Below are 25,339 nucleotides of genomic sequence, written 5' to 3'. Positions count from 1 at the left end.
TACCAAAATATAGTCTCACGAAGAATTAAACTCAGGAGATTTGTTATTTTGTTACTTTAGCGTAAAGATAAAAAATCCATATGATTAATTCTGCTGGTGATGGAAACCTCCAACATGACAGGATTTCTCTTTTTTTCTCCAGCGCCAATTAGTCAGTAGCTAATAAATAATAGAAGAAATATCAATCTGAGCTCTAGCAGGAAATCAGAGATTTATTATTTACTTTGAATTTCTTTGAAATTACCCACATAACACATACAAACTACATCACTGAACCTTTCCAGTGTAATGAATGCCATGTTGAGGGTATATACAATATGCAGTATACTGTATATGCAGTAATGACCTCCATACCGTCATTCAATGAAGTTGTCTGATAGTGATTTACCAGTTCCTTAGCAACAGCTGTGTTATGTTAATAACGCGCTGCCACCAAATATAAAAGGCTGAACTCTGCTCTGATCCACGGTAATCACAATCCATGGACCTGCGTAACTTAACTCTGGTAAACTCATGTTCACTTAAACCGATGAGTCCGTCTGTGCTCTGTGTTGATTACAGCCCAAGCAGAGATATAGAAACAGAGGCTGGCATACTTTGTGACATTAGGTGTGATTTGTGACAGAAGGTGCTTAAAATGTTGCTTTAGCATTTCTCTTTTGTTAAAGAAGAGGCAACACATGCATGCAAATGAGGCAAAAAAAGAAAGCAAAATGTCTTCCTTGTGGGTCGAGAGTATCTACTGTATCTGTCAAAATGAGAAAAACAAGCTGCGTGAAGGGTGCGTTCTTGATTTCGCACAATAGCTTGTTATTGACATTTGCAGGCACTCTGTGTCACAAATCCTCTTCGATACACAGAGGAACATGTATGCGCTCAATTCAATTGAAGTAGACACATCAAAACCAGTTTTAACTTTGAAAGCAGCACTTCAAATCCAATATTCCAGGTTTTAGACTGACATGTGTAGCAGCATTTTGTTATGTTCAGAGGTTTTTTTCATTGGGACACTGTGAAAGGCTCTAGAACCAGAAAGGTGGCCTTTTGCAGTGTGTCTTTTTTTTTTGCTGCCATTTGCTGCTTCTGTTAGTGTGAAAAGAGCTTAAGTGGAGCTAAGTCGCTACCAATGGGATTTTAGAGGAAGCCCCGCTTGCACTGAATGCAACTTTACTAGTGTGTCGGTGCTGAATGTGCATCTGTGTAGGAGTGATGCTGAAGTTTTAAAGAGTTGGGATCCCACGTTCTTTGCCTCGCTTCTGTTTTCTTTCAGTTTTGACATTCTCAGCCTCTGTTTTTGTCTTTTTTGATGAAGCCATTAGTGGAAGGTGGTTTAATGAAAGTAGATTCGATGTAGCTTGAATGCCCCTTTTGTCATTCAGCTGGAGTTGAGGGCCCGCCAGTTAGTGCAGTTAAGTGCCTTCATAAGAGGAGAAGCATGTATGGCCACAGGGCTCTGAATCTCCAGGTAGAGGATAACCTTACTCACCGTTGTGTTTCTCATATTGCATATAACATAGGATTATACGCTTAAGGGGGCACTGGGAGTTCAGAGCTTATTTGTCTGATAGTGGAGTGGAGCAATAAGCCTCTGCATACATGATCACATACTTTATATGTTCACTGCCCTGTAGAGCCAAAACACTGTAGCCAGACTGAAATCTGGCTGTTTTGGCGTCTGTTTCAGTATATGAACGTTTTTTACCATAGATATGTAAATATTCCATAAAGACAGCATGTAAAATTTGCAGTAACTACAAAACAGACAAAAAAACAACAATTAAACTGTAGTTATTGGATTCTGTATTCTTGCTTTGCATTGCTGCACTCTCTGACATAGACAACACAACACCTAAAGAAAGAGCGATAGATCAAGGAAAAGATAGCTGGTTGGATAGCTATGGCTAGCCTTAGCGATAGACTTTAAACCCCTTTTTCTCTGTTTCTGTAATTACTGTTTTCTCTCTCTCTCTGTCACCTAACTTCACATAATCTAATTCTTTCACCCTGCTTTACTATGTGGATTTGTGTGCGAGTTTGACATCTGGACAGACAGACAGACAGCAGAGACAGTATTTCTTTTCATGCACACACACACTCGCTCACCAGTCTGTTTTTTTCTTTTTTTTTTTACCTCCCTGCACTCTCCATTTGTATCATTCTCCTTCTGTCTTGCTCATCTCCCTCATCCATCCCTCTTTGCTGCAGCTAAATGACAAGTAGGATGCATTCGCAGAATAACTTGGGCATTTACATCCTAATTAAATACTATAACTCAAGTGTAAATGTGATTTAGCATTTGGAAACAGTGGCATCCTTGTAAAATATGTCGACGAGAGCTGAGTTTGTTCAGGATGAGTGTGAAAATAAAGCCCATAACTGCTAGTTAGATTTGTAACTGCGGTTTTAAATCTTGACACATGAAATACAAAGAGGGGTTTGATTCTGCTCTTCTCCTCTGAGGCAGATGGGGTCCCCACCATGACGGCGCAGCGCAGTGGGTGGGTAGAGCCAGATGTACAGAGGGATGATGGGAAGGGGAAGGGAGTTGGGTGGGCAGAGATGGATGGAAAGATGGATAGGTGGAGAGAGAGAGAGGAGGGGTGGGCAGCAGTCACAGACACGGAGGAATGAGGTGAAAAAGAATGACAGATGCAGAGATGAAAGATAGTCCAGCTGGAGAGACCCCCCCACCCCCACAACATACACACACACACATGCTATGTTGTCATCTGGTGTTGACATTTTTGCAATGAGCTATGTAATATCAAATAAAAGCGCAACGTAAGGCTGTAAATAATGGGGAGTGAGACACAGATTGCGGCCTTCTGTCACTGCTTTTACCTTTTTACCCCCTCATTTTATGGTAAGAGATGAGTGTCAGACATTTTCCCTTATCGAGTGGCACAAAATGTTGTACAGTGATTCATGGTCCCCACAGGATGATGCCTACTGACTTTTCATCTAGCGACATTTGCAGGTCGACATTTGTGGTTTGAGTGAAGTGTCTTGACAGCTGATGTATGGATTACCGTGCAATTTGGTGCCACCATTCAAGGTCTCTGTGAACTATGGTGCTCCCTTAACTTTTCATCTAGCACCATCATCATCAGGTTAGACTTTCAATTTGTCCAATACTGCGGTTTATCTATAGAAGTGTTTTCTTGAGCATCGCGGTCTCATTAAGCCGCTAGTGTGGCTGTAGAGTCTGAGTTAACTGAAGGTCAGACAAGCAATTTGATTGGTTATGTATTAAAAACTGTGTTGAAATGAAGAAGTCATTGCAATGTGGTTCGGTGGGAAAAGCATTTAAAGAAAATAATGAAGTCTTGCCAATTTTTTTGGTTTGTCTCCAATGCAGTTTTTAAAACACTGCAAAGCCAGAGATAATATCTATCGCCTTGTCCGAGTCAGTTTGTTTCTGTTTTCAAAATCCAAAGCACACACTTGTACTCTAACAATATGTAAATCAGCACTTAGCCAGTCACTGCATAACTGAATTGCATTTGAACATAGCCACAGCTAGTGTTTGATGTGCTTTCTACAGTAATGCCATTGTTTTTGGCGAGAGTGTGTATGTGTGTGTGTGTGTGTGTGTGTGTGTGTGTGTGTGTGTGTGTGAGGCATGGGGTTTATTTGCATTGACTTAACTTTCACAGTTGGTGAAAGTTGAGGCTTCACAGCAGTGAGCCACTTTTCCTTTCTAAAATTTAGAATGCCTTCTCTCATATACACACACACACAAACGCACAAAGTTGTGTAACCACCAGTGATTGACCACACCTCAGTTACATAACTGCTCTCTGTAGAACACTACCAGCTCTGTGCTGTTTCAGAGCCACTGCATGAGTTAATATGAGTAAATGTGTGGGAGCATCCATATTGCGCTTTATTACAACAGAGTGGGTTTGACTGGAAGATACCGCTGATCTCATTAGACTTACTCATCGCTTCAGTTCACTATATACACTCATCTATACCTAAGCTGAGGCAGTATAATCTTTATTATCACTGAGGGGGCATGGGGGTGGCAGCGACAAAGAGAACAGGTGTAAATTGGAGAATGAAAAATATATAAAATACGGTTAGAAAGCGTTTAAATGCATATAAAACAATCAGCATCTTTATGGTGTGAATAAAATGACGGCCTCCGGGCTGAGAGTAGATGCAATTGCACATTTCTTCAGTCAAGAAAGATGCATCCAAATTATGCAAACTCCGCTCCATAAAAATGATATCCTAACCATCGTGAAATGGGGTTGTGATACTGTTTCACTCTCCAAAGTATGTAGAATTTCCTGCAGAGGAATCACACAGCTGTTCATCTGTAGATAAAGCTGAAAAATATTTGTTTTTCATGAAATAGTTAGATGTGCGCTGACTTTCCTGAACCCCTCGCTCTAATGTATGCACGACAGTTGCATTATGTCATGTGTATCTAGGAAAGATATGTGGAGTGTCATGATTTAGTGATTTATTGATTTATTTAGGCATACTGTCACTGGTGTGTAGCGTAGATCAGAACAGAACAGAGAAAGTAAAAGCAGATCTTTTACTTTATATGCTATCTCAAATCTCATTTGGCTCAAAACTCTGAGGATTAGTTCAATGCTTCACAACCTCAAAAAAATCTGATTTGTGCAGTTCACCAGATATCTTAATTATTGTTTGATTTGTTAGTGTACTGTTGCACTACTTAACAAATATTATTTATCTTAAAAAACATTGCTCTACAGTAATTGTTCTGTGTCTCATTTGATGATTGAACACCTGAGTGGATCCAAGCAAAAATCAAAATAGAACAGCTTGTATTAAAAGAACATTATTCCTTTTTTCTTTTTTTCCCAGGCACCGTTGAACAGATGCACTGTTTGTGCATCTGTTCCATTGGTTGGTAAATATTACAGCAGCACAGATCAGAGGCTCCGTCTACCTTTCTTTATATTTATCTCATCTAGGAACATCGGTTAGCCTCGGTGACTCTGCAACACTATTTATTGTATCTGCTGCTATTGTTAGGAGGAAAAAACAGAACAGGAAGAAGATATTAAAATGTTCTGATTCTTCCTGCAAATTCAAGGGAGCGTTTGAAGAAATGGCGAAATACAAAGAAAATCTGTCAACTGAAATACTTAATGTTTCAAAAAGTGTGCTTTTTAATTAGCACTTTTTAAACCAGTCCAAGTCATGATTTTATTGCTGTTAATTGGTGTAAAGTATGTTTTTCATGAAATATGAGCAGTGTTATCTAACTATATTAACTGTGACCAATACTATTTAACAGCAAAGACCTTGCACAATAGTAATCAGTTCATTAAAGGCTCCTTTGATTGTGCTCGTCTGATAGATTTCCATGTTCAGGAAACCACCCAGCTGATCGAAACACACCTCGCAAGACTTTGAACAAATCTATTTATGATCTTGGGTACAGCCATTAATTCCCCCTATGCAGTGCTGGCTTGAACAGAAAGCTTAAGATGTGAAGCTGCAGTGCAGTGCTGTACACACAGTCAGACAGTTGTAAACACACACACACACACACAGACGCTGTTTTCCTGCTTACTGACCTGTTTCAATAATTCAGACGAGTGACTTGCTGGCTGGCTGGCTGGCAATGGTTCTCTATGTATGGACTCGGTCAACTGTTACGCAAATATGTACACACACACACACTCACATAAACATGGTGTTTCTTATGCTTAGCAGCTTTACAAACATGCAAATGTACACCAAACCAGCTTTAGAGATTTGAATCCATAAGGACATCACATGTTTGGCATCCATATAGCGTACGTATGCATGTGTGCTGGTGTGTCTTGGTGGTGTAGGTTGGCATGTGTAATTTATATATCAAATACTGAATGCAAAATGTCTGCTTATCTCCTGCATGTATGATGTATTCCACTCCCATAATGCCGTGTAAAAACATGGCAGCTAATGGTTGTAGTGAATGGCAGCTATTTTCTTTGTTTTATGGACACGACTGCATTTCTATTTGTGTCTCCAGGAGGATTTAAATATGTGTATGTTCATGTGTTAATCTTTGTGTGTGTGTTCCAGGTGTGCAGGTATACGGCAGGTTTTTCTGTTTGATGACTGAAGGGAAATATCACCCGAGGGAACTCATAGACTTAAAACAATGCTTTTCCTCTTTTTTAAAAATAGAAGACAGTAAAGTACTGTTCAAGTAGCATATTGTAGTAACTAAGTCCTTTTGAAAGTAATGGATAGAGAGAAACCTCCAAACCTTTACAAACATATTTTATTGTGACAACAAAGGATTTTCTAGTCTTTGAAGTCTAAGCTGTGAAAAATGTTGGACCAATGGCCATAACTGTCTACAGCAGGCATCAAAGAAAGCATTTCTGTGCAAATCTAGATCCTTCTTTAATCCAGGGTTTCCACCAGTGTATTGCAAGCCCGGTGGCCTGCCAAAGTTGACCCCCTGCTGGGCCTAAGCATCGGGGAATTTTTAAAAAAATGTATTTTAAGATGTTTTCTGAACTAAAATGTGTTTTACAAATAGCTCAGTGCAGTCGAGAGAGAGAGAGAGAGAGAGCATGTGTGTGACACTGGTCACACACATGGTCTGCGGCACACACAGATGTGGGGATGACAGATGCCAGAGCACAACCATGTTCACTAATACGAAAGAGTTTCTCTACATCAAAAATCCATGATTCACATCAAGCAAAAAGATCAACTCCTCATGTCTACTTGCTGTAGATTTGCATTCTTTTGTCATATTTTGTGATGTTACGTTGGGATTTGTGGTCTCACTGGAAGTAGAGCTGCAACAATTAGTTGATAAGTCGATTGACAGAAGATTAATTGCCAACCATTTTGACAATTGATTTTTAAGTATTTTTTTTTAAGAGAAAATGCTAAAATTCTCTGGTTCCAGTTTCTTAAATGTGAAAATGTTCTGGTTTCTTTAGTTCTCTGTGACAGTAATATGAATATCTTTGGGTTGTAGACTGTTGGTCAGGACAAACCAACACATTTTGGGTTCCATCTTGGGAAACAGTGATCAACATTTTTCACAATTTCTCGACATTTTATACACCAAAAAATCACTCAATTAACTGAGAAAATAATCATTTTACTTTATAGTCTTCTCAAGCAGAATAAAGGGCTATTTTCTTTTTGTTAAATATGGTTCCATTTGGGAAAATCTGTGCGACCATGCACCTTTTGTTACACTGTGAATAATATCATGTTGTGACGACTGGCAAACTTCCTCTTTTTGACTATGAGAAACATCTGTAGAGTCTGTACACATTGTCCATGCTGTGAACTCTAAAATAAAGAATAAACAAGCTGTAATTCAGCAGGATTCCTGTGGCTATGCAGCCTAGTTACGGCTTTCCATAGTTTGGAGTTACATAAGATACTGAATAATTGAAAACAGTCATTCTTTTTAGGAGACTTTTTTTCTGTGGACAGAATAGAGAGTCTTATTTCATGTGGGGATTCTTCGAAGCTTTCGTCATCATCAGGAACCCGTGTTGAGAAATGTTACTATGGCATTTCACCCCAGGATACATGTACTCTTACAAAGTCCACACCAAAACTGAGTAAATGTAGTCGCACCATGGAGATGCAATCCTGCACCAGTTGTCTTTTCACATACTGTACGGAATCTACAAGAAACCAACCACTGACCCGCAGTTTATGTAACGCTGTTGTCTGGTGCAACTTTAATGACTTTTGTGCTGTTGTGGATTTCAACAAATTTTAATGCTGCTGTTGACTTAGTAGACATAAAATCTTTATATTTCAAGCACATATAGACAGTGAGGTGGGATAAATAGACGAAATGTGATTAGATTGATGACTTTTCTACTTTTATTTGTCTGTCTGTTGGTGTCTGTAAATAGCCGCTGCAACAAATGTATGGTCTGGAGTTACATAACAGGCTTGGAACAAAAATGGAACACTTTCTCATTTTGTAGTCCTAAACCCTACTCACACAGGACTAGTATTACCTGGGGACCTCTAGTAATTTGGAATAATTGCAGGGGTCATCTGGTATTGTAATCCCATGCAAATCTGCCACCATATTTCGTCAAACACAGAGGTCATGTGATAATATTAGTCCAGGGCGAATTGGCATCTTGTTGATTTGGGGTTGTATTATTATTATTATTATTATTATTATTATTATTTTATTTTAGCAAGATTATTTGTTTCTCTCTGTGCCTTTTTTCTGCTTTTTTCCTGGTCGATAATAATGTGTGCTGCAGTGTAAATTATAAATGAAAGTATTGATGGCATTTTGGGTGCTAATTCAGGAGGCTCATCTTGCTACACAGCATGGAGATCCATTCACAGAAAGAGTCAAGCTCAAATCCATCAGAAGAACGAAATCTCAAAAAATGATGAGATTGATGATATGCATGGCAGCATGAAAAAGTAAAATAGTGTACAGGAAGCTGATGTTACACAGAGCCTTGACATTTTTAATCATATCCAGGGGGATAATGTGAGTAAATCCGAGTAAAGTACAGACTTTGCTTATCCCATGCAAATGCACAGACGTGGAGGGGTAATTTCTAAATCACATGAAGTCCCCAGGTAATACTAGTCCTGTGCGAGTAAGGCTTTAGTTGTGTTCTCTTTTGGGGTCAAATTCAGGGTGGAACAAAAAATGTTAAAATGTAGAAGAAGTTCATAAATAAAGCAATATTTAGAGAAGGTACCAAACAAGATTTTTTTTCATTAAATCAGTCATTCAATAATTTGCATCATTTGGAGGCAACGCATGTTCCTAAAAGCTAAACTAACATCGTTAGGCAGCTGAATATACAGTATATGCTGAATGTCTTTTTCCTGCAGTGCCCGCTGGACATAAAGCTCATGCCCTTTCATGCAGTACAGGCTGTGGTCCTGCATATTAACACCAGTCAATCACTTTTGCTGCCCCTGACGGATTTGCTGACAAAGAGACTCCTTTTTTACCATCATATATTTTAGTAATGGCTTCTCAGTTATGTCCAAGGTCATATTGAGAGTGAGGAATTAATAAATAACAACCCTTATCCATCTATCTATTTAGAGTAGAGTCTGATATGTAGAAGCTTTTCACTAACTTTTTACACCAATGCTGTGATGTCTTTAAGATCACGATAATAAATAAATGAATATCCTGTGTATAGACAGTGACATGTGACAGCAACCCATTGGGCAGATTTAGGAAAGGTAGATACTCTGCATGTGATAAAATGGAGTGCATGTGTTTGTGCTGCTCTAGGCAGATTCATTATTGGCTGACTGTGATAACTCTTAGTGTGTGTGTGTGTGTTATGGTGCTGATACCAGACACCAAGTAGCCCTTACTATTGATGTGAGAGCAATCTCTAACTCTCCTCTGCATCTATCTTTTCACTTTCACATTCGTCCACTTTTCCCTTTTTTTCTGCCTCTGCCTCTGCCTCTTTTTTTTCCGGTAACATCCCTCTCCATCTTCAGGTTCTCCTTCTCTCGCTTTCGCCATCCCCATGCTCCCTCTTCACTTTTTTAGTTCTGTCCTACTCACCCTCCCTTCCACCTTACTCTTTGCCCTCATTCTTTTCCTCCTTGCCTCATTTTGATCCTTCCCTCTCTCTCTCCATCCTGCTGGCTCAGCTGGTATAGAAGCATCCTTTGTTTCAGCTGTGTCCTCTATCCTTTGAAGGAGGAAAGCTGAAAGCGGAGGGAGGGAGGGAGGGAGGGAGGGAGGGAGGGAGGGTTGGAGGAAAGAAGTGATCCATGGACAGGAGAGGAGAAAAAAACAAGGAGAGGAGAAAAAAAATCCAAGTGGGAAAATGGGATAAAAAGCAAAGAAGGGTGGAAGGATGAAGGGAAGGGAGGAAGGAAGGAAGGAAGGGGGATATATTTGGATCAATGGCCAGGGTTGTTCAAGTCATTGATATCCAGTAGCAACAGCATGTGAGGGCAGATTTCCTGTGTGGGGAGATCAGTCTGTAGGATGTGTGCTGTCAACTTAGCACACTTCCACTTGGTTCAGTGGTGCACACTTGCAGCTCTTTAGCTTTCAGTTAAAGGCCAACCAAGCAGTTTATTGATAATTAAGCTGTCTGCAATGCCAGAGAACCATGAACACCTTTACTGTGCTGTAATGTAGGCCAATGAAGATGAAAAAATACAAAGGTATCCAAGAGCCATTTATATGGTCTAAAATACTGTGTTCTTCTCTTTCTTTGTTGAATTTGTTGATTGATTGAGAGACATAAGTATTGAATATCTATTCCTCTATGTTTCTCTTGTTTCTTAGAGAGGGAGAACTGACAGAAGATTTTGGACTGCACCCTCATCCATGATGTTATCGCCACGGTAACATGTGATTCCTGAAGCAGAGTGTTATCCGCTTTTACATCTCAGAAGGTAAGATTTTTATTTTTATTTTATTTTATTTTATTTTTAATGGTTTTGCTTAATTATTACGAATTGGAGGCTTGTAATAAAAAGGTTTTGTTTTTCTTGCAACTGCTTACTAAAACTTCTTACTTCTTACTAAACAGAGTCAAATACCAAACTTACAATAAAAATGTTCAGCAGCGTTTGTTTGAATTTCCTCATGGTGTGCAGTGTTCTTACACATGACTATTTTATCAGTGTTTCACTGATTCTTGTATTAGTCTGGTAAATAAGAACAGGCTGGATCTGGTCAGAGGTGGCCAGCAAGGTGATTGGGTTGCAACAGCCTCAAGACATTTATTGTAGCGGATCATCAGTAAAAGTGATTCTTGCACTAACTTTTCAGATCATCCACTTCATAAGGAGTTTGAGCACCTATCCTCAGGCCACTTTAAACTAAATTTTCTTGGAGATTATATAAAGTTGAAGTTAGCCTGCTGCAAGTCTACCTTAGCTTGGTCTTGTGGTCGAAATGGAGATGTTCTAGAAACTATATTAGCGTTAGTTTTGGCTTAATCCCAGGATCCATGCTAACTTTGTTTGACCTTGTAGTGGATCCCAAGCGTGGTCTTTTTAGTTCTCTTTGCCATGGAAATTAGTTAGGTCCTGTTTGGCCTGGTAGTGGGAACCAGGGGGTCTTGTTTTAACTCAGTGTGAATGTACCATGGAAGACAGCTTGGCCCAATTTGACTGTTTAATTAGGCTCTACTATGGAAATCAAGCTAGCCCCATTTGGCAGTTCCAGTAAGAATCAGCAGAGCCTTTGGTCTTAACCAGTGGTTACATTGTTCTCCTTTTTTGTTAATAAATCCCTGCATGTGTTTCATTCTCACCCACTTTTCCTTTCTCATCATCTCTTTTCTTTCTGATAATGTTTCCAGGCTGAGATATGGCAGCTTGTCATCTTCATATAGGCTTTTCTCTGTAAGAAATCCACCTCTAACCTCCCTACCCCCTGACACTGTGCTGCTGATTCCCTCTCCCCCATGCCCTCTCTCTCTTTTCCCCTCTTCAGCTGGCTGTTAGATCTTCTAACCTCGATACGTCCCTCTGGGATGTGGCTGACTGCTGAACTCAGCTAGAAAGAGGCAAGAGGAAGGGAAAGAGGGAGAAAGTAGGGAGAAGAAAGAAAGGGGGAATTGGAAGGCGGAAGGTGGGCGAATGAAGAGTCAAGAAACAATCTATCAGTATATATGTGAAAGATGTAATTTACAGCTAAAATCAATTTTAACCTTGATGCTATGTTCTCAAAAACCCTACTGGAACAATCAAAGTGACGATGGAAGATAAGATACAGATTGTGTGTGTGAAAGCAATACACTCATAAGCCTTAGGCGGAAGTGAAATCTGTTTTGACCGTAACAAATGTCACACACATGCATATAAAGAGTGTTTGCTGAGATATAATCATAGCTTCAGGTAGAAGATGTTCACAGCACATTATCCACTAATTTTACTCTAAAAAAAACTTTTTAAAAAGTATACCACACGTCCTTGTCTCCTTTAATTGACTTCTCTTGACAAAAGGATCCCTTTAACCTCTCTCAACTCTATTTCTCATATACAGTTATTCTTGTCACAGGAATATCAGGAACTCAACACTGACAATTGACCTTGAGCTAACGGATTACTGTAAAACACAAATGTGAATTTTTTAATGGTTCTCATGGTGTCTGTAGGTTGTAAATCACTCTATAGTCCTCCACAGATGTCACCCTTTCAGCTCTCCTACTGGGTGTTTTTGCTTAGTTTTTACTCTTCTCATTCAGAGGCTTATGTTATTTTCACAAATGTCTTCGCAAGGCATGTTATATATTGTTATATTAAGAATAAGTTAGACTACTCAGAAATGTTTACATATGGCATGTCAGTGGTACTACACATGTTTTAGGACATTTTTTGGAAAAACACGAAGTTTGTAACAATTTATTTTACAAGTCTAATTTGGGACTATATAATTTGGCATACAATTATATAAATATAGACTATGTTTAATTGATAGGCAATTGTTATAATGGAGTCAGTAAGCAAGTGGTGGGCTCTAACTGAGCCCCATTTTTTACCCTAAAGTTTCATATATTATATTATATAGATATAAAATCATGGAAAATCTGCATATAGAAGACCAAGCTGTATTAGCTGCTAGTGTGCACTGTAGCTATAGAGGTGCAGACAATAAATTGATTACTTATAATAACAACAATAATAATTAAAAAAAAGTCAAATTAGATGTTTATGAGGAAAGAAATTAATATGGGGCATTTTTAAAAATAAAAATGAATTTCATTCTGTAATAAAACAAGTTTTAATGAACTTGAGTGAGTGGCACAGATGAAAAATAGCTGCTTAAATTAGTCGTGACATTAAACACAAAGGAGAACAAATAGGCAGGCTTACATAGAAAATATATTCGGCATGTATGACTCGTCACGGGTGTGCGCGTGTGTTTATGTGAGTTTCAGTTCACCTGGTTCATCTTTCTTTTCACTACCTGTCAATCAATCTCTCTAGTGAATGTGGAGACACACCGAGGGTGAAAGCGAGAGAAGTCGCGAGATAGAGCATGTTTTTTTTTGTTTTTTTTTTAAGGTACCGTCATCGCTTCAGGGAGTGAGAGTGAGATGCAGACGCAGACAGGGAGAGACTGAGAGAGATCAAACACCAGCCTCTGTTTGTTTTATCTTTTTAATGAACAAAGTGCCACACATTTCACTGCTTTGGAGTTCACTCAGAGGCCTGTACGCCGATGGGGGAATTCAACCCGCAACCCTTGAGCTTCTGAGAGCGATTTCAACTAATGCTCTCTTTAGAGCTGGATCACACTTGTGTGTGTGTGTGTGTGTGTGTGTGTGTGTGTGTGTGTGTGTGTGTGTGTGTGTGTGTGTGTGTGTGTGTGTTTGTGCCCTCAACCGCTCAGCAAAACAGATCAAAGTCAAAGTCAAGTCTCCCTCTGTCCCCTACTCACTTTGATGAATGGAGGCCTGGAAGGATGGATTGATGGATGGATGGAGGGAAGGAGGGATGGATAAAAAGGGAGGAGATGGAGAGAGGGATGAATGAATGACTGAAAGTACAAGGAGTTCAGAATGGATTGACGGATGGTGGGGGTGGAGAGAGGACGTGAGCTGGAAGTAGATGGATGACTGGGTGGACGGATGGGTTTGACCTTTTCATCACCCTCTTCAGAAATGCCCTGTAAGGTACAGATGTAGTCCCATTTTCTCTCCCTCTTTTTTCTCTTTTGATCTCCATTTTTTGTCCCTTCTTCACTTTGTTTTTCTGTAATGGACTTGCCCTGGTTCCCCCATCTGCTTCTCCTGTTTCTCCTTTCCTTTTACCTTCCTTTTCTCTGTATGTGTACACTCCTTTTCTTTCTTTATTTCACTTGCCATTTTTCATTTCTTTTTCATCCCATATTCCCTTTCCCTTCATTTTCCTATTTTTCTTCTTCAATCACATGCCATTTTTACTCTCCTTTGCACTCCTCTCATCTCCCTCTTTCCTCCGTTAACCTCCCCCTTACCTCCTTCTCTGGCAGCTTGTGAGTGTGTGCATGTGTGTGTGTGTGTGTGATAATCTCACTGGGTTGTGTGTGTGTGCGTCTCTGCATGTGTGTATGTGTGTTCTCTCTCCCAGAGAGTTGAAAGACTGCCTTGATCCCTGGGGGGAGTTTGGCAGCCGAGACCTGCCGATGGCCAGCAGGGCCTGGGTCACCAAGCTAACCTCTTCCCCCTGCTTCGCCTCTGGCCCTCTGGGATAATAGGTGTGGGGAGGAGGAGAGGAGAGGAGAGGAGAAGAGAGGAGAGGAGGAGAATGTGTAGATAAACTGGAAGAAGAGAAAGCAGAGGGGAGGGGGTCGTTTATACATAAGGGGGAATGAAAATACATAAGGCACGTACCCTGAGGTATTTAGTTAGTCATGCTTTAAACTCTCTCTCTCTTTCTTTTTGTGTTTGTGTGCAGTTGTTCATCATTCTGAACACTTCCAAAGTGGTCGATGCTTTATTTTTGTTTTCCCTTGGTCAGCAGAGAACACACACTCTCAGCTTGCCACAGATAACCAACGTAAGATGTAAACAGATGCAGCTTAACATGATATTTGATATGTTTGCTTTAAAAAATACTTTGAAAAAAGAAACAGAAAGAGGGCTTGAATCAAGGTTTGTTCTTGAAAGAAACCAAAAGTTCTTTAAAGCAATGTACCAATTATTTTTTTTGTTTGTTTTACAGCAGTGAAGTTGGGGAAACATAGTTATAGTGCAGACAGATTTGTAAAAACTGTAGAAAAAAAACAAAAAAACAAACCTCCAAGAGACCTCCAAGATGGAAAAACCTGAAAAAATGAGAAAGAGGGAAAAATATGTTATCTCTGTTCTGTACGGCCTCCTTTTCTCAATAGTTTAATATGATAATTTAATAATCAACAAACATTGCTAAACATTATAAAAAGGCTACTTTTATCAAGAAATGCTCAAAGTAGTTTTTTTCCCTGAAAGGGGAGCTCCACTTATTTTACACATCAAAGTCTGTTTACAGGTCTAGAGGAGTACTACTATACTGTATGTGTAAAAAAGAAAATGTATAATGCCTGCCTTTGTGGCTCCAGAGGGAGCTGTGCAAAGTCTGATAAACTGCCTCAAGTGCGTTTGGGCTACAAGTTTGAAAATGAAAAAAAGCGGGTGGTGTGTAGTTAGAAATTAGGAAAGAAATTAGGTCATCAGACCTCTGTAGCTCACTCTTCATATCTGCTTGAGGCTACATCAACTGCCATTACCATAACATACCCAAATCTCTAACTGAACTGTCTGTGGTCAGGTTGAATTGTGAGTGATGTAGGCACCAGGTTTTGACAGGGAAGAAGAGTGCAAGGAGGGAAAAAAAATATATATCTCTGATTTTGCTGCATCCATTGTGAGTACATCAGTGTTGAATGAATGCAATGCTAATACTACTACAAATACCACTACACTCCACTGGAATACCTCCATATAAACAATCTGACCATAAGTAGCATATTTCAAAATGTGTGTGTTTCTACCAAACACTGACCCACAAACACTGTCAGTGCAGTAAGACTTAAATAGAAAACAGTATAAATAACCATACATATCAATAACAGTCTTTAAAGCGCACATGGGTAAAAGAAAAAAAAAAATATATAAGCAAAAGTCTGGACCATGGAGGAGATTTTTTTCTCTATTTGAATGTACTGCAAGAAAGCATGTACTACTTCCTATGGTTTGATCTTCCTTCCAAACAAAGGAAGATTTACTGATCCTAACACAGTAATAAGTTACAAACATGAAGTTATATATTAAACAGACAAAGCTTCTCCATGTTCCTGCTCTATTAGGACCATTTCTTCTTGTTATGCGATCTTACAAAGAATGCCTCTCAGGATTGAGTTATGTTTTGTTTAGGAAGTGAATATCTATCTCTATCTACCTCACCACAGTACACATACTCATATTATTTCTCACTTCCTCTCTAAAAATTCTTGGGTGTTCTCTCCGTCTCTGTGTTGTTCTCTCACCGTAGGCAGCAGTAGGAAATGGAGTGTGTGAAACAGGATGTGAGGGTAGCCATACTTGTTTTTTTATACTGAGACCCCTACAGCCTGGCTAGAAACCACTGATGGATGACAAAAATGGACAGAGACAGTGACGTTAGGGACACAGACAGAGGCTGGTTTTCCCTCTCTGCATTCCTTTATGCCAGTGATGACATTTCAGATTACAGAAGATTAAAGACAATTGAAAATATTGATCAGTGCTTCCCAAATATGCTGGCAAAAGGTTTGGAGAAATCAGTAAGGAGAAACAAATTTGTGAAGTGTAAACAGGCTGCAGATTAATTAAGATGTGTGTCCTGCTGCCTTCAGATGGCTGCAGAGATTAAATGACCTTAAGGAGAAGCTTTTCATACAGCATAAAGCAGCTGTGGACATCAGATACCATCAGAATCAATCATATTCATTTATAAATCAATGCAGACTACTGCTTGAACCACATCAAACTTTATATTTTTGTGCCGATTTAAATGCATCTATTGGCTGGGGAGTGTTTGATTAAATATACTTTATTCATATTTTAAGCATTATTCCATTATTTCTGTGCTTTTGCTAAAAGAATTTAGTTTGCTCTTGTTGATAAAATCTGAGTGACATGGCTTCAGAAACAGACATCTATTCTCAGCACAGCAATACCAGCAACTCGCTTTGCACTGCTTCATCTGAATAAACCCCCTACCTGTTTTTTCCTCTCCTCCCACCTCTGAACCGTGTGTGCTGCGCTTGGCACCAAAATACACAGGCAAAACAAATTCAGGAATCGTTTGGAGCACTACTTGCGTTGGTCGTTATAATCAGTAACTAGAGACGTCTCTCCCACTGGGTCTCTCAGCTGTCTCTCTTACTTGCTTGCTCTCTCTCACCAAAATAACCTGTTAGCTATTGCATCCAAATAACAATCAGCAAGCCAAGTAATTCACAAAAAGCTTCAGCATAATATTTCCATGGTCATTCTGAGGAGGCTTAGCCTCACCTAGCCTCTTATTAGTGACTCTCACTCAGTGTGAGTTCATTTACAGAGTACTGTAGATACAAAGAATATGTTACTGGTAATATGCAGTATTCTCAAAATACATTCAAGGATGTCTGATAAGTAGGGATTGGTATTGTTAGGATTTTATTTATACTGATATCGATACCGATACTGCTTATCAATACCAATACTTGATACGGTACTCTGATACTACTCTCCGTAATTTGGTCCAAAAATTAAAGACATGACTTGAAAAAATGTGAAAAGATTCAATAGTTATTTATTTATGAACATAACAGCTAATTCGAAGTGCTTAAAACCAATACTGTGTCGTGAGGGAATAACTACAGACTTATTTTTAAAACAATTAGAGCTGTAGTCAACCAAAGAAAATCTTGGTTGACTGAAATTTTACCTACTCTTCAATCAATGGATTGGTCGATGGGGAAAAAAAGCAACGTTCACGTAATATAGTTAACAAGCCAAGTTAGCCCTCTGAGCTTAATAGGTGAAATCATGGTGATATCTAGTGTCGGCAACATTTTTTACCAACACTAGATATCAAGCAAAAGCCAGAGACTATATTGTTTTAAGTTGCTGTGAGCTGTAAATTCACCACTTTTAAGCAGAAGGCAGAAGATAACGTTATCTTGGAGCCTGACTCTCTCTTCCTTTGGGCAGCTCTGTCTCAGACTCACCCTAGTCAGTCACCGAGGAGACACCTGCAGCTGTACCTTCTTTCTTCTATTTTATGACAGGTGGCAACCAGCATTAAGGTGCATTACTGCCACCTACACCATCTGTGTTAGAATGAATTAATGTTACATATATACCAATAGCAGTATAGTTTGTCCAGTGGCTCATCAGTATTTCCAAACTGACCAGTCAGGAACCGGAACCAATTTAGTACTGGTTCTTGATACCTATCCCTACTAACGAGTAAAACATTCTTTCCAAAATTTATGTTGTAGGCTGAGGCACTATTGATATCCAGCATTAACTACTTTACTCCAGCCCATCAGAAAGCCTTTACATAAACAGTATCTGTATGTATTTTAGAAATATAATACAAACAGAACTCAATATAGTGAACTTTTATTTGTAGTATTAAGGACACAGTTCCCCCACACACTCAGTGAGGTGTATAGCGATTACATGTTGAACTCTTTACAGCCTAGGACATTTCAAACAAGGATTTCGTCAGTTTTTTCTCTTTCCCTAGTCACCTCTCTTCCCTCCAACTCTGCCTCTTTTTCCACCTCCCTGTCCCCAGCCTCTGTCTCTTTTTCTATTTTAGTCATTCCAACTTTATCTCCCTCTGCCTCTCTCTGTCATATCTATCACTTTGTCTTCTCTGTTGTCTCCACCTGTCTGACAGTGTGAGTATATCTATATTCATCTATATCACTATTGCAACCTTAAGTAACTTTACAGTTAGAACACACCAATGTATCTGTATGAGTATTCCAGGTGTGTGTTACCTTTTGCTATTGATTGACAATGCTTATGGTGAAACTGTAAACTTCAGATGCTAGCATTTTCACAGCAATAAACTACTAGTTATTCACAGCAATAAACTACTTCAAAGACCTCATGTTATCCAGTGTTCTATGAGTATTAAAGAACCATACCATCAGCAGGTACCCCACATTAATAAGGTGATGGGAAGTTGTTGTTTCTTCCAATCAATTTGTCAAATGTACTGTGGGATAGTGTTGATGGCCAGCAAACTGGCCTTTTTAAGTACACATAACTTTTTCTCACAGCACAGTAAAGACCTGCATTCTCAAAACACAGTTAAAATTGGTATATAGTTTGGGATTGGGACACCAGCCACAGTTTTCAGAACTGTGGCTGCTACCTATTTATAACCACATATTACTTATGTCAATCAACATTCAAGTCTCCTTCCATATTGGGATAAATTTAAACCAGTGACTGCCTGGAGCAAAGGAAATCAATTTAACCTGTTGTATGCTTTGCAAAATGGTTAGAAGTGTGGTGAAATTCACTCCCCCCACCTTATCCTATGTAAAACAATAATCACATTTTGCACTAAAAACTATTCATTTGCAATAACACTTCAATACTAAATCAGCTTACAGTAAATGTGTGTACTAATGTAACACATTTTGCAGTGCCATGTAATATGGCAGACTACTTATACTTTTTATTTTATTTATTTATTTGACAGTGACAATGTTCATTAATCATCAGAAGAAAGAACCTTAAATTAGCCAGAGTTAGTCTAGAAGGCTAATATCCATCTGTTGTCCCTGGCCAGATGTTGAATAAGCAACCTAAAATTAGGATAAAATGACACAAAAATTCATGGTACACAACATAATAAACACAGACTAAAAACAGTACACATCCACCAATAAAACAATGTCATACACAATATAAGTAACGACAATAGACACTAAGTTAAAGAAAAAAACAAACAAACAAAAAGAAAACTCAATATACACTCAATATATTCACATAAAAACCACATCACCTTTTTTCCAGAGTCAGAGTTCTGGTATGTGTCAGCATACTTGGTCAGTAAAATTGATTCTTAATACACAGAATCAGGTAAGCTACTGACTGTTTTTGCTTTGAAAGCACTTTGTTTAGGATATTGCTTTGGGTGAATTTGTTTTTTGCTTATGTAGCCAGAAGAGGAATGTGTTTTATTTTAAATGTATTAGACATATTCCCTGTTGTGCTTTTTAATTTAGCTGTTTCATTAATGCATGTCATCCTCTCATCGTTTGTGTTCCCTAAGATGCCTCCATTTCCCTTCTAAAAGCAATGTGTTTAGTTAGACAGCTTGCAGATGCTATCCTTCCCTCCTTAAAGCTAAATATGTCTCTACCAACATGCCTAGCACTTTTTCATAGCTCTGGTCTCTGCTGTGCACACTTCTACTCTCAGATTTCTCTTTCTCTTTTTTTCTGTGCTGGATAGACCGTATCTCTTTTCATTGTCTCTCAACCTGTGGTCAGTTACCAGTCGTCATCTCCATTCCTCTTTCTTTCTGCCTCATTACTTATTGAGCACCTTGGTTCAATGTATTAAGGTTTCATTCTGTTTCTTTCTTTCTTTACCTTTTTCTTTCTTTCTTTCTTTCTTTCTTTCTTTCTTTCTTTCTTTCTTTCTTTCTTCATCTTAGTCTGTCTCTGCCTTTTGTGTCTTGACTTGCTTGTCGATGTGAGTCTGAATACCTTCCCTCTCTTTCTGTACCCCTTTGTGTATACCTTCACCTCCCATTTCTTTCCGATGTTAAAAATAGATACTCCAGCACATCCTGAATTCTTAACAGAAAGTGTGTGTTGTGCTTGTTTTCCATATTTTTTGGTGGAGAAGTGTTCTCTTGCAGTGATCAAAGGATAACACAGGTACTTTTTAGGGTTATTTTGCGGTCATTTTGCTCTAATTAAAGCTGTAATGTTTTGCTTATTGGTTATTGTTACTTGTTTAAGGTTTTTACTGAGAGTTGCAGTGCCCCAAAATGGTGGAAAAACTATTCCAGAGGCTTTTCAACATTGCAAATGTGTGAAATGTAGGCCTGAGCTAAGTAGATAATACTTGTGCCTATGTCTGTATCCATGTCCAGAGGTCACCCTACATAGGTACATGATTGCACAAAGCTCTGTAAAAATGAAAATAAATAAAATATCAGAAAATGAAGAGGGTGCTTCTGTGCAGATTTATACACCAGAGTACTGTCCATAAATAAAATTGTCCAATCATTGCTCAGCAACTGAACAACAGGCCTGTCAAGCTTGGGATTTTTCAACATGCTCAAACAGCGTGCAGTGGGATGTAGAAAAGGGGATGGACTACTTGGCATTTCAAGAGGGTAGAGGGCCATGTATTTTTTAAGCCTTTGGAAAACTAAAAGCATAAGAGAGAAAGTATATGGAAGGGATTCATCAGTTTGTTTATCTGTTCTAATGTAAGCTGCAAATGTTAGCATGCCTGGCTAACTAGTTATCAACAGTAGTAATCCAGTGTTGCTTCCAAAGCCAAGAGGGAGCATCCTAAAGACCAACAGACTTAATATTGGTCAGAAAACTAACGACAGCTAATAAAATCTGCCAGCTGCAGTCATCATTTCAGTTGACAAAATCATTGGTCACTGACTAAAAATGAGAAGCTCAGTTTTGTTTACTACTGTCTGAAGTCAAGGACTCGTTGTTTCAAAAATTACTAAGGATTTTGAGAGTTAAATTTGCTCCAGTTATCATTGTAAACTGCATACATGCTGTGCTAGATTGGTGTAGGTGTAGCAACAGTAACAGTAACTTATAGTTGTGGGTGACTTTGTGGAGAGCATTTGTGAACTTTGTTCTGAATGTGTTGGAGATCCTTTATCAGTAGGCAGAGGTTTAAAGATTTTGTCAGTGTGCATGTGATGTGGCAATGTATCTCACAACAAGCATTAGTTATGCTATGTGAGATACTTGGCCACTTTGTCTGATGTAGCATAGCTTAGTGTTTCCAGTCAGTTCCCTGGGTACTTCATCATAATGGATAGACTGACACAGCAGCAGACTAGACTGTGTTCTCATTACACTGAAAGCATTTTTAACCCTTTGAATTTGAATGTTCGTGTACTCTGTGGAAGTATGGTAGACATTTTGAGGGGTTTTGGTGGCTTCAGTCTTCAGGTCAGGTTTGGGCCATGCTCTAGATAAACAAATTAATAAACACACAAACACAGAGATGTACATTTTGAAAAATGGGATTGAGTGGGTTTATGCACCACTGCATCATTCTCTCTCTTTCTTTTTCTCTCCATCCATCTGTCCCATGATGCCTTTGTTAACTGCTGATGTATGTGGAACACTTAGTCAGGAAGTGCACTGCGGTTATCCAAATATGGACGTAGATGACTGTACCCATTGGAGAAATATGTTGTCAACTCCCTCAACAGGAAATGTGCTGCCTACACCTTTTAAATAACTTATTTGTGTGAGTGTGGGTCTGTTCTGTAAAAAAAACATTCTAGTTTACAAACAGATCTGTAAGTTCAGGCTATGAAATACAACATACAGACAGTTTGAATAATGGCTGGTGAATGTCAATCCACATAAAAGGCTAAAGAGGATTAATTAATTTACTGTTCATAATGGTGTACTGTCAACTGTGGTGTAATTCTTAATGTCAAAGAGGAAAATATTACAACATTTTCTCACACTGTTTCCAGTTGGACTGTCTCATCTGGTAGACAAACAAGACTGATGTAGTGGGTGGTGAGACTGCCCTGTGTCAGGTTTCTATTGGTAATTAGAGGTAATATCACACTATTTTGTTTTGAAACTGCATATGTTGCCCAGGATTAATAATGAGGAAAAAAGGAATGAAAGTCTATAGGCATTGCTGTGGGTGTTTTGTTACCTGGTGCCCTTTTCTGGAACATTGCTTGCTTTACAGTTTGATGGAGCAAATTGTAAAGCAAACAGACCAGCTTTTGGATTTAATCTACTATGCCAGCCGCTCCAAGAGAAAGGAGAAATTCTGTGGCTGAGAGAGGCGAAGGGAACCTAGACCACCCAGCTTGTTAATGTAAGATGTTGCAACCGCATTGTCCATCCTTAGCAGTATGTGTCGGTATTGAAGCTATGGAAGTAAATGACAGAAGGAGAGCAGTATTTCCTATAGCTCCAGGACACTGATATGCTGGTCTACCCATGGGTCAGGTTTACCATGTGCTTTGTGCACTGTGCACACCCCGTCAGGGAGGGATCTTCCACCACAAATTCAAGATGCATACTGGCTCCAGTGAACTTCCATTGCCAATTTTGTCTTTGCTCTGCCACCTGCATAGGACTAACCATAACCTCCTGAAGGCAACCACCATGGCCTTTAGGGGACGGCTCAAGCTCTGGCAGCTCACGTGCAACAACCTGATTCCCTAATTGTTCTCAATCTCCTAGGAGCCCTAGCATTCATGGCACAGTGTAGGAATTCACCACCACCAGGCCCAAGAACTGAGAAGTCTGGAGCCTGGTCTTAGCCTAGGCGAGGTGCATGTCTAAGTGCTCCAGAGGTTGAATTTGTCAACTTCCCTTCAAAGCTAAACCTGAGCAACCATCAGCGCCCTTTCCAGACTAGAATCTGAAAAATAGCCATCCTCTATGTTCACAATAACTTACTCACAATGATTTTGCAGGATAGCAGCCGTGGATATGTTGAGCCTCAATGAATGTGAAGGAGAAGATTCCCATCCTTGTTTGAGATGTGAAAGGGCCTTGCAGGGCCTGGGTCTTGGCCCCTAACAAGACCATTGACATCCTGGAAGCTGGTAATTGGACATAGTCCAAAAAAAAAAAAAGTAAAAGAAAAACACAGGGGCATGCTGGGTAAGCACTCACTTGCCCAGCAATGTAAATAATTAAGTGCTTGGAAACAAACTGAATGTGGAATATGCTTAGCAAATGGTGGGCATCTTCTACTGCTGTCATGTTCACAACTTACCAAGAGAGAATCCACCACCTCTAGAGGCAACTTGCTGTTGTGCAATCAAAATAATCACTAAGGGTTTCTGTAGACACAGCTGCTTTTATATGCTGCAACCTCACAGATGGTTTGTCTTAAAGGCAATCATCCTGTCATCTCTGGGTCAGTCCCTGTACAAATAGATAATGACACTGGGTGGAGAGATGGTCTCACCTTGTTCTTCTGTATTTGATTGAATGGAAAAAAATAGTGATGCAGTCTGACATCCCAAAGCTAAGCATTAGCTGTATATCAGCACCATGGAGAGCTCTTCCCTGCTACTAAATAGTGTAAGCAGTCTGTTCAGCTTCATTTATGGCAGCTATGTGGCTCTTCAAACAGCAATTTAGAATTTGGAAACTGTTTCTTCCCAAAGCTGGTTATACCAGTACTATACCAATTATCATAAATGTAAGCACCATAAAAATAACTGCTATCATTATACAATACTCACATTTTTATAAAGCACTGCAGTGTTTTAGCTCCTTTGTAGGGCAGGTGAATCCATTTAGCAGCTTTCAGAGACACGGTGTGTCAGTAATTGCGGCCTCTTGAGGTTAACAGATTGAGTTTGAAGCTCCAGTTGTAGAGCGAGATACACACAGTATTCTACACTACATTGGTAATTCAAATGTGATCCACTCTCCACCATTCTTATCTCTGGGGGACCAGCCTCATGTCAGTACAGTTGATATTGAACGTGGCTTTCCTTATTGAACCAAAACAAAATGACTACTAATGAGGTCATCATTTTGAAGAAAATAACTCACAGTTAATGGGGTTTGATTGCAAATGATTTACAAAAGAACCACTCAGCTGTGTTACTATTTTAGGGGTGGACACACTGGAAGAGCTGCTGTTGTTTCTTAATTCTGTTATTCAGTCCGAAAGCCTTTTAAAAACGTATTTCAATGTAAACACAATTTGAACAAAGCTTTAAAGTGCCACTAGTGGTCAAAAACTCCTCCTTATTAACTATGTGGATGTAAGCTGATGCTGAAATGGCTACTTATTCTCATTAACAGGTGTGACACATTTAACAAGGTATTTATAGATGACAATGTAACGATTCAGGGAAAACGCAGGGTGAGTGAACGCAGCTTTTTCTGTCTTACACACACACACACACACACACACACACACACACACACACACACACACACACACACACACACACACACACACACACACACACACACACACACACAGACTTATCATCTTTCACAGTAGCCAGTGAATGATTCTATGACTGTGAGGTGACAAGTAGCTTTTGATGGATAAATTTAGATTAGTCACACTCCCAAGTATTATGAGGTGATCACACACAGTGGCATGCAGGTATTTTTAAGCAAGGGCTAATCACACACACACACACGCACACACACACACACACACGCAAGCTGTATTTAGCCTAGTTATTGTGTTGGTTATTTGTGTATCTTTGTTTGTGTACTGTACACCCATGCAAACAAGTACATACACAGTGGTGATCTGTATTTAACCTAGATATTGTAGTGATTAACCAGTAGCTATTGATAAGTCTCTTGCACATTAAAGGCAACATAGCACAAGCATATACACACACACGCACACACACAAACACATACACACACACACAGAATGAGGATGACATAAGACATGGCTCAAAGACATTTGTAAATTACCTTCCATATGTGTGAGGTTCACTGCACTAGCATCAGGTATCAAATTGCACCTAATTAACTGAATACACTAATTTGTATCAGTTTCTCATTTTCACAGTACCAGGTATTAGTCTATGATGAAACTGCAGGTTTGAATCCTCCCTCCACTTTCACTGTTATGGTTCTGTTCACAGTCTGACTCTGTGTCTCTAGCTGCTATTCTCCACTGGTCCTCCAGAGGCCCTCAGA

General features: G+C 39.3%; 1 protein-coding gene across 6 annotated transcripts in view; it reads left to right on the top strand.

Moving 5' to 3' along the window:
- The window catches only part of lrfn5a (leucine rich repeat and fibronectin type III domain containing 5a), a 166,788-nt gene that overhangs the window by 89,002 nt on the left and 52,447 nt on the right, over positions 1-25,339 (top strand). For all 6 annotated transcript variants that reach the window (XM_042388543.1, XM_042388547.1, XM_042388542.1 and 3 more), the window contains one exon: positions 10,274-10,383. The gene's annotated coding sequence lies outside the window, so the exon portion shown is untranslated. The remainder of the gene's footprint in view (positions 1-10,273; positions 10,384-25,339) is intronic.

This window comes from Thunnus maccoyii, chromosome 16 (assembly GCF_910596095.1).
Source record: "Thunnus maccoyii chromosome 16, fThuMac1.1, whole genome shotgun sequence".
NCBI classification, from domain to species: Eukaryota; Metazoa; Chordata; class Actinopteri; order Scombriformes; family Scombridae; genus Thunnus; species Thunnus maccoyii.
This window is presented reverse-complemented; position numbering and strand designations above follow the sequence as displayed.